This window comes from Gracilinanus agilis, chromosome 5, assembly GCF_016433145.1.
Source record: "Gracilinanus agilis isolate LMUSP501 chromosome 5, AgileGrace, whole genome shotgun sequence".
Lineage (NCBI taxonomy): Eukaryota > Metazoa > Chordata > Mammalia > Didelphimorphia > Didelphidae > Gracilinanus > Gracilinanus agilis.
The window spans coordinates 290,329,941-290,339,165 of record NC_058134.1 but is presented as its reverse complement, the minus strand read 5'-3'; positions in this window follow the sequence as shown (position 1 = coordinate 290,339,165).

Below are 9,225 nucleotides of genomic sequence, written 5' to 3'. Positions count from 1 at the left end.
TTATTGACACTGTCACATTCATTTCCAAATATATCTACCTTCTCTTGAACCAGAGATTAGAAAAGACAAAGAGAAAATGGTCAGCAAGCACATGAAATATTCCACACTAGGCTTTCTTTTCTCTATACCACTTTTCTTGGTGATCTTATCAGTTCTCCTAGGTTCTATTATCACCTGTGCAGATGATTTACAGCTTTATATTATACATGCATACACATACATACACATTCATGTGTATATTTACTTATGTGTGTGTCCAACCCTAGTCTGTCTTCTGAGAATCACACTTTTTACTGGATGTACCTTATGCATTTCAAAACAGAACCTGTCAGAAGCATACCTGACACCTTTCCTCTCTACTCCTTTTTCTATTTCCTTTCTCTAACTTCCCTGTTTCTGATAGCTCACCCTGGGCCATAGCCTCAGAGTCATCCTCAGCTCTTTATTGTTATTCACTCTATATGTATGTATATATGATCCATTGACTGTTGATTCTAAAGCCCTATCTCTCACATACATCATTTTTTTCTCCATTTCCTCTATTACCACCCCAGATGAGTCTCTCATGCCTCCTAATTACTCCCTCTCCTCTCCAAAGTACCCTCCCAACTGCTAAAACAATATATCTAAGATCTTGGTCTGACTGTCACTGATATGCTTAAAAATTGACTTGGGTTAAAAATATACCTACCTTCTTGGCTTTCTGCTGTTCCCCCCCCCCATACAAAAATGAATAGAAAGAGGACTGCATATTGTTACAATTAAAATTAATATACAATAACTAAGTATTATATTTATGAAGTTTATTAATAATAACTAAAGTTTTAAAAAGCTAGCTAACCAAGTCATAGTCACAGGAGAAAAAAGAGAGCCAGGGAGGAGTTACAAAACTGCATAAACAATAACTAAAGATGCACATGAACAGAAAGGGAAAAGGAATTTTGGGATGAAGAAACAATTCTGGGAGATGGAGTCCAAGGGTTCAGAATTCTCTAACTATACACCATGAACCTCTACTATGTACAGATTGAGTTTATTAATATATATTTTAAATTTAAAATGATAGTTCCAACACTACCTTGATTCCCTTTTGAGTGTCATTCAGTTTATTTTATTTTTTGTTGATTCATTGATTTCCTTCCTTCCTTCCTTCCTTCCTTCCTTCCTTCCTTCCTTCCTTCCTTCCTTCCTTCCTTCCTCCCTCGCTCCCTCCTTTCCTTCCTTTATCCATATCACTATCCTCCTCCTTCCCTTAAAACCCTGCTTTGTAATGAACAAATATAGTTATATTTTTAAAATGCACAAATTTATTGTCTTGAGATATAAAATTCCATACCTGTAGTCTATTACCTCTCTAGTCAAGAGGTAGGAAGTATGAATGATCACAAGTCTATTGGACTGGTCCTTTGCATTATTGTAATCACGGAACAAATTGTTTTCATATTTCTGTTCACTCAACACCAGTTGAGTTCTCCCAGGTTTTTTCTGAATCCTCTTTTTTAAAAATTGTTTATCATGGCACAATAATATTCTATCACATTCAGATAACGCATTTCCCTCAGCTGTTTCTGAACTAATGGGTACCCACTTTATTTCCAGTTTTTGTATAACAAAAAATTCTGCTATACATAAGGTTCTTTCTTCTTTCTTTGATCTCTTTGCCGTATAAGCCTAATAGTGGTAGTGGTCAAACAAAGGGTGTGCTCAATTTAGGGACTTTTGGAAGATGGTTCCAAATTGATTTTTGGAATCCTTGGAGTGCTTCATAACTCTATCAACAATGCTTTGTTGTCACCATCCTCATATGTCTCATTCAACAATCATTTAAATTTTTTTTCTTTGTCAAGCTGATGATGTGTGGTAGATTCTCAGAGTTGTTTTAATTTGCATTTCTTTTATGCGATTTGAAGGATTTCCCCACACACACAGTTTGGTAATTTGCTGTCCTTCTTTTGAGAACTGACTTCATATTCTTTGACCATTTAGTTTTTGGGAAATGAATTATGTTCTTATATCTTTCTATCAAATTCCTATCAGATTTCTATCAAATTCCTTTCATCAGAGGAACTTAGTACTAAGATTTTTTTCCGATTTATTTTTCCCTTTTCTTCAAAAAGCATTGATTCTGTGTGTATATGCAAAAGCTAAAAAGCATTTCATGTGTTAATTGTCCATTTTATCTCTTGTAATTCTTTGTGGTCCTCTCTCCCTTTTTTTTAAACCCTTACCTTCCCTCTTAGCATCAACAACTGTGTATCGCTTCCACGGCAGAAGGGTGGTCGGACTAGGCAATAGGGATTAAGTTACTTGCCCAGGGTCACACCACACAGCTAGGCAGTGTCTGAGGCCAGATTTGAACCCAAGACCTCTCATCTCCAGGCCTGACTTTCAGTCCACTGAGCTACCCAACTGACCCTGTGATCCTTTTTTGGATCTTTACCATCTATAGTTGTGAAATGCATTTCCATCTCTAATCCTTTAACTTGTTTATGCTATGGCCTTTTATATGGGATATGTAACCATTTGGAGCTTATGTTAATATGTGGCATGAAATGTTAGACTAAACCCAATTTCTCCTTGTCTGCTTTCTAACTTTTTAAGTCTTTGTATTTATTGAATACTATGCTTCTACATTTGATTGCTTCTGGGTTTTATGTATCTAAACTATTTGACTGAGGAACTTTTCTTTTTTTAATCCATAGCAAATAGTGTTGATTATTGCTTTATTGTCTAGTTTAGAATCTGGTATTTCTAGACCTCCTTTATTCCTATTCATTCTTTCCTTTGAGATTCATGAACTTTTATTCCTCTAGGTGGATTTTATTATTTGTAGTTTTGAATCTATATTTTAATTTGGCAGTATTGTCATTTGCATTATATTAGCAAGGCCTCCCAATTGTGCTAGGATTAAATATCAGCTCCTCTACTGGCTTCAGGATACCTTCTGGTTTATACTCCCCTTTATGCCCTCTCTGTTTTGACCAAGCTGGCCTAATTGCTGCCCCCTATTCTCAACATTCCTTTCCTTGTTTTGGGGCTTTTCCCAGGTGGTCCTCTATGCCTGAAATGCTTTTCCTTCTCACTTCTGCCTCTTTGATCCCCTACCCTACCTCCATTCGTGGCTCAGTTTAAGTGCTGTACCTTTTTTTTTTTAATAATTTTTATTTTTTAGAAAAGTTATCATGGTTACATGATTCATGTTCTTACTTTCCCCTTCACCCCCTGACCTCCTCCCCTCCCCACCCCATAGCCCATGCACATTTCCCCTACTTTTAACATGTGTCATCCATCAAGACTTATTTCCAAATTGTTGATAGTTGCATTGGTGTGGTAGTTTCGGGTCTACATCCCCAATCATGTCCGCCTCAACCCATGTGTTCAAGCAGTTGCTTTTGCTTTTCTTCTGTGTTTCCTCTCCTGTAGTTCTTCCTCTGAATGTGGGTAGTGTTCTTTTCCATAAATCCCTCAGAATTGTTATGGATCATTGCATTGCTGCTAGTACAGAAGTCCATTATATTCTATTTTACCATAGTGTATTGGTCTCTGTGTACAGTGTTCTTTTGGCTCTGCTCCTTTCACTCTGCATCAATTCCTGGAGGTCTTTCCAGTTCACATGGAATTCCTCCAGTTTATTATTCCTTTTAGCACAATAATATTCCATCACCAGCATATACCACAGTTTGTTCAGCTATTCCCCAATAGAAGGGCATACCCTAATTTTCCAGTTTTTTGTCACCACAAAAATTGCTGCTATAAATATTTTCATACAAGTCTGTTTATCTATGATCTCTTTGGGATACAGACCCAACAATGGTATGGCTGGATCAAAGGGCAGGCAATCTTTTATAGCCCTTTGAGCGTAGTTCCAAATTGCCATCCAGAATGGTTGGATCAGTTCACAACTCCACCAGCAATGCATTAATGTCCCAATTTGTCCACATCCCCTCCAACATTCATTACTCTCCCCTACTATCATTTTAGCCAATCTGCTAGGTGTGAGGTGATACCTCAGCATTGTTTTAATTTGCATTTCTCTAATTATTAGAGATTTAGAGCACTTTCTCATGTGTTTATTGATAGTTTTGATTTCTTTAATCTGAAAATTGCCTATTCATGTCCCTTGCCCATTTATCGATTGGGGAATGGCTTGATTTTTTTATACAATTGATTTAACTCCTTGTATATTTGAGTGTAGACCCCTGTCAGAGTTTTTTGTTATAAAGATTTTTTCCCAATTTGTTATTTCCCTTCTGATTTTGGTTACATTGTTTTTGTTTGTACAAAAGCTTTTTAATTTAGTATAATCAATCATCCCATTCACATTCAGAGTTATAATTATCAGTTGTGTATTCCCCAACATTTTGGTATCCTCTCTTAGTTCTACCCCTTCTTCTTAGGCTATTTCCTAAAAGGAAAGTGATTTGTTTTAAACCAGTAACCCTTGTCCCCTCCCTTGATTTACTACCTTTTCTACCCCCTCCCTTGTTATTCCCCTATTTTTATTTTTAAGGTCTAATGAATTCCCTCTCCCTTCTCCTCCCCTCCCTTTTTTGACCTCCCCACTCCTCTGCTCCCCTTGGTTTATCTCTTCTGACTTTCTCAGTAGGGTTAGATAGAGTACTATATCTCAATGGATATAGCTACTCTTCCCTCTCAGGGTTAATTCCACCGAGAGTAAGGTTTAAATATTACCTCTTAATGCTCTCTTCCTTTCCTTCTTATAATAGTATTCATCCCCTCCCCTTCCCATGCCCTCTTTGTGTATAATAGAATATCCTATTTTTCTTATTCATTCAAGTTTCTCTTGGTGTCCTCTGCTATTCACCCTTCTCTTTCCCACCCACCCCCTTATCATCTTAGACCATTTAGTACTCCAACCTCTCCCTGTGAATAATTCTTCTAATTACTATAATAGTGGATACTATAATAGTGAATAGAGTTCACTACAGAGAATTATACATAACATTTCTCCATATAGGAATACAAACAATTAGATCTTATTGAAGCCCTTAAAGAGGTGAATTTAAAAATAAGAGTTTTCTTTCTTTCCCCTCTGTTTCTTATTTACCTTTTCATGTTTCTCTTGGTTTTTGTGGTTGGATATCGAACTTTCCATTTAGTCCTTGTCTTTTCTGTGCAAATACTTGGAAATATTCTATCTTGTTGAATGCCCATACTTTCCCCTGAAAGTATATAGTCAGTTTTGATGGGTAGGTGATCCTTGGTTGTAGACCCAGTTCTCTTGCCTTTCTGAATATCATATTCCAACCCTTGTGGTCTTGTAGTGTGGAGGCTGCCAGATCCTGTGTGATCCTGATTGTTGCTCCTTGATATCTGAATTGTCTCTTTCTGGCTTCTTGTAAAAATTTTTTTTCTTTTACTTGGAAGCTCTTGAATTTGGCTATTATATTCCTGGGGGTTGTCTTTTCAGGGTTTAGTATAGAGGACGATCTATGTATGGATCCTTTCAATGTCTATATTGTGCTCTTTTGTAGAACTTCAGGGCAATTTTGCTGAATAATTTCCTTTAGTATGGAGTCCAAATTTCTATTAATTTCTGCTTTTTCAGGAAGACCAATTATTCTCAAATTATCTCTTCTAGATCTGTTTTCTTGATCTGTCAATTTCTCAGTGAGATATTTCATGTTTCCTTCTATTTTATCAGTCTTTTGACTTTACTTTATTTGTTCTTGTTGTCTTGAGAGATCATTGGCTTCTACTTGCCCAAGTCTTGTCTTTAGAGACTGGTTTTCTGCTATATTCTTTTGATTTTCCTTTTCGATTTGGTCTATCCTGTTTTCCAGCTGTTTGATTTTGGTCTCCAATTTGCTTATTAATTCTTTTGATTTGGGGGCATCTTTTTCTAATTGCCCAATTCTAGCCTTTATAGACTGGTTTTCGGCTATAATCTTTTGGTTTTCCTTTTGAATCTGGTCTGTTTGGTTCTTCAAGGCTTCCAGCTGGTCATTTCTGGTCTTCAATTTGCTTATCAATTCATTTGATTTCTGAGCCTCACTTTCTAATTGTGAAATTCTGCCTTTTAAACTATTATTTTCTTGCCAGATCCCTTCCATCTTTCTCGTAATCTCAGATTTGAACTCTTCAAGAGCTTGTGACCAGTTTTCATTTTTTTGGGAAGGTTTGGATATGATTACTTGTTTGTTCTCCTCTGCTGTTTGCTCTGTTGTCTGGATTTTTTCTGTGTAAAAGTTGTCAAGTGTTAAAGATTTCTTCTTGATCTTTCTCTTCTGGGGTTCTTGTCTCTGGCTTGCCATTGTTAGCCCACCACACTCTCAACTTTATGCTCATGCCCAGGGTCTGTCTGCGCTCTTTGGGCTCCTGAGGTCTTAGGTCTAGTTGTTCTTAGGGTCAAGCCTCTTGGTGGTCCCCTTGCTTGTTCCTCTGCCCGAAGCTCCTTTACCAGTCTCAGGGAGCTGCTTCCACAGTCGTGCACCCCTCTGCCCTTGGTCCCCACCCACAGCCCGCACCTGTGCTCAGGATTCATGTCTGCAGCTTCAACCATGCCTACGCTCAGGGTCTGTGTTCAAAGTCCGTGCGTTCTTTAGCCTCTTGGGGTCTTAAGTCTTGCTGTTCTCAGGAACAGGTCCTGTTGATGCCAGTTAGCTGCCAAGGACTTAATGGATGCCCCAAACTTGCTCTAGCTCTTGTAAGCTGGCTTTGGCCCTTTAGGTGGTGTGTGTGGGGGGAGGGGGTTGCTCAGCTCGCTTTTTAGTAGAGCTATTTCACCCCCTTATAGCATGGAAATGCCCCGATCCCATGTACCTTCAATGCTGCACTCTGTTGTGGGGTCCCTTCATTCGTCTGGATTTGTTTTTATGTCCCCTTGAGGAGTCCTATATGTTTTGGTTAGGAGAGGTTAGGCAGCTGCTTTTTACTCTGCCTCCATCTTAACCCTAAGTGCTGTATCTTACAAGAAGCCTTTCCTCCAGTTCTCCCCAAAATAGAGCCTTATATTTACTCTTTGTATTTCTTATACTTAATTACCTGCATGTGTGTCGGGTTCCCCCCTCAGTATACTCTGAACTCCTCAATGGTGGGGAATATAATAAAAGCTAAATACATTCTTGTTTAATTGACCTGGAAAATGTGGTATTTAAGTTTAAGGAGTCTTGACTGAACAAACATTTCTTAAGCACTCACTTTGTGAAGGCACTATACTTTGCTTTTGGTACAAAGAGAAAAAAAACCCAAACCAAATACAAAAGTCTCATACAAATTGAGACTTTAAAACATCTCATGTTAGAGAAATGGATGAGGGTTTGAAAGGATTCTGTCAGTATTCTTTAATTTTAAAAATATTTGGAGTTAGAATAGTCAAAATTAGTAGAATATGTTTCTGGAAGAGTTGTACCTAAAATGGAGTACAGAATTTTTTTCTACAACACGGAATATGTGTGAAAAAAAGATAATACTTTGTAGTGGGAGGGGAGAATATTTGAAATGGAGTAGTATAAGATAAAGATGGAAAGCTTTGGGGGTCTCCAACCTACAAACTATTTCTAAACTTGGGGTTAATCATATCTCACTAAGCTACAAGTTTGGGAACTCTAGATTCCATGTCGACAGTATATTTAATTCCCCAAAAGATAAGTCCCCAAGTTCTATTATTCTTTGGTGAATCATCTTTGTCGGTGATTCTCTCAGATACTGTCCCCAGAGCCCCAGAGTTTTGACTGTGTTGTATTTAGTGTTTGCCTCTTTGTGGTGGTCGAATATTAAGGACTTGTCTTTTTTCCTGATTAAAGATTTTGGTTTTATGACTACTTAAGTGGTTCTGTGTCTTTCCAATTAGACACTTTCATTTTATAGATGAGGAAATTGAGGTACATAGTGATTAAGGGGATTCCTCAAGATTGCCATCTTAATCATCTGCCATCTTGGATGTCTTGCTGGCACTTTGTATTCTCTTATCCAAGGTCATATTCTAGTTGTTTGTTTCTGTGTCATACACCCCTCCTGGCTTATTACACATCCTTAAAAGGAGATATGATTTATTTATCCTTTTCTTTCCTCTAGTCCTCAGCATAGTGACCTTCACTGAGCTGGTTCTGAAAAAATGTGTGGTAAGGGGATGAATGAATGAATGAATGAATGAATGAAGATTTTATTGGAAGCTCACCAGAAAGGAGCTTGTGGTTTTTGTAGTGAGTTTCCATATTTTAGGGGACTGTTGGGGTATCTTCTTTGCATTTTTGTAAGTCTGATAAACGAAATGTGTGTGGAACAGAGTTTCTAGGAACCAGGAGTTCTTAATGCACTAAGTTTATGGCAGTTTCCCTTCAATGGGTTTAAGAGAGGCACAAATGACTAAAGAAGGGGGAATAAATACTAAAACAATGTTAGGAACTCAGACTTGATTTAATAAACTCGAATTTCAATGACTCTTCTCATAGACCATCTAGGGGGTGGTCAGTTGATTCTGATTCGTCACTCTAGCACACGTGAGTTGGGACCTCCCAGATTTGGAGGTGCTCTCACCTTTGGTGATTAAATCTAAATATGGGCATTATAGACTTAATCTAATTTTCACACTTCTAGGCCAGCTCTATCCACTAAAGTCATGCTGCATAACTACCACTAGTTCATGAAACCATAGCATCTTCAGTCCTTTGATGATTTTCTTTTCTTTTCTTATATTCACATACTTTATTGAGAATTTCTGTTCATTGTTATGGTGTTCTTTTTTCCTTTCACTTTTTTCCCTCTTATCTGCATTTCAAAAAGTTCACTGATTCCCTTCCATTTGACTCTGATGAAATTTTTGTGTCTGTTGGCCAACTGAAGGAAGGACCTTGCTATTAGCTATTGAGTGCTAGCTTTGTATGTACAAAATAACAGATGGCTCTGATGTTGCTGAGCTAGATTTAATTTATATCAAATGGTTAGTAGATGTAACACCTAGAATGTATCTCAAATTCCAAGATACTCTGTGACATCTGTACAGATAAATCATTAACAGTGAAGGAAATTTAAGTCTTTCAACCAGAAAATAATTTTCTTATTCTTTTTAATGGGTAGGCATTTCATCAAGCACTACTTGTTTCAAGCCACTTCTCTGATTGTACAATGGCTTTTTAAAAACCCTTATCTTCTCTCTTAGTATCAATACTAAGAAAGCGGTAAAGGCTAGGCAGTGGAGGTTAAGTGACTTGCCTAGGGTCGCAGAGTTATTAGGAAGTGTCTGAGACCAAATTTACACCTTGG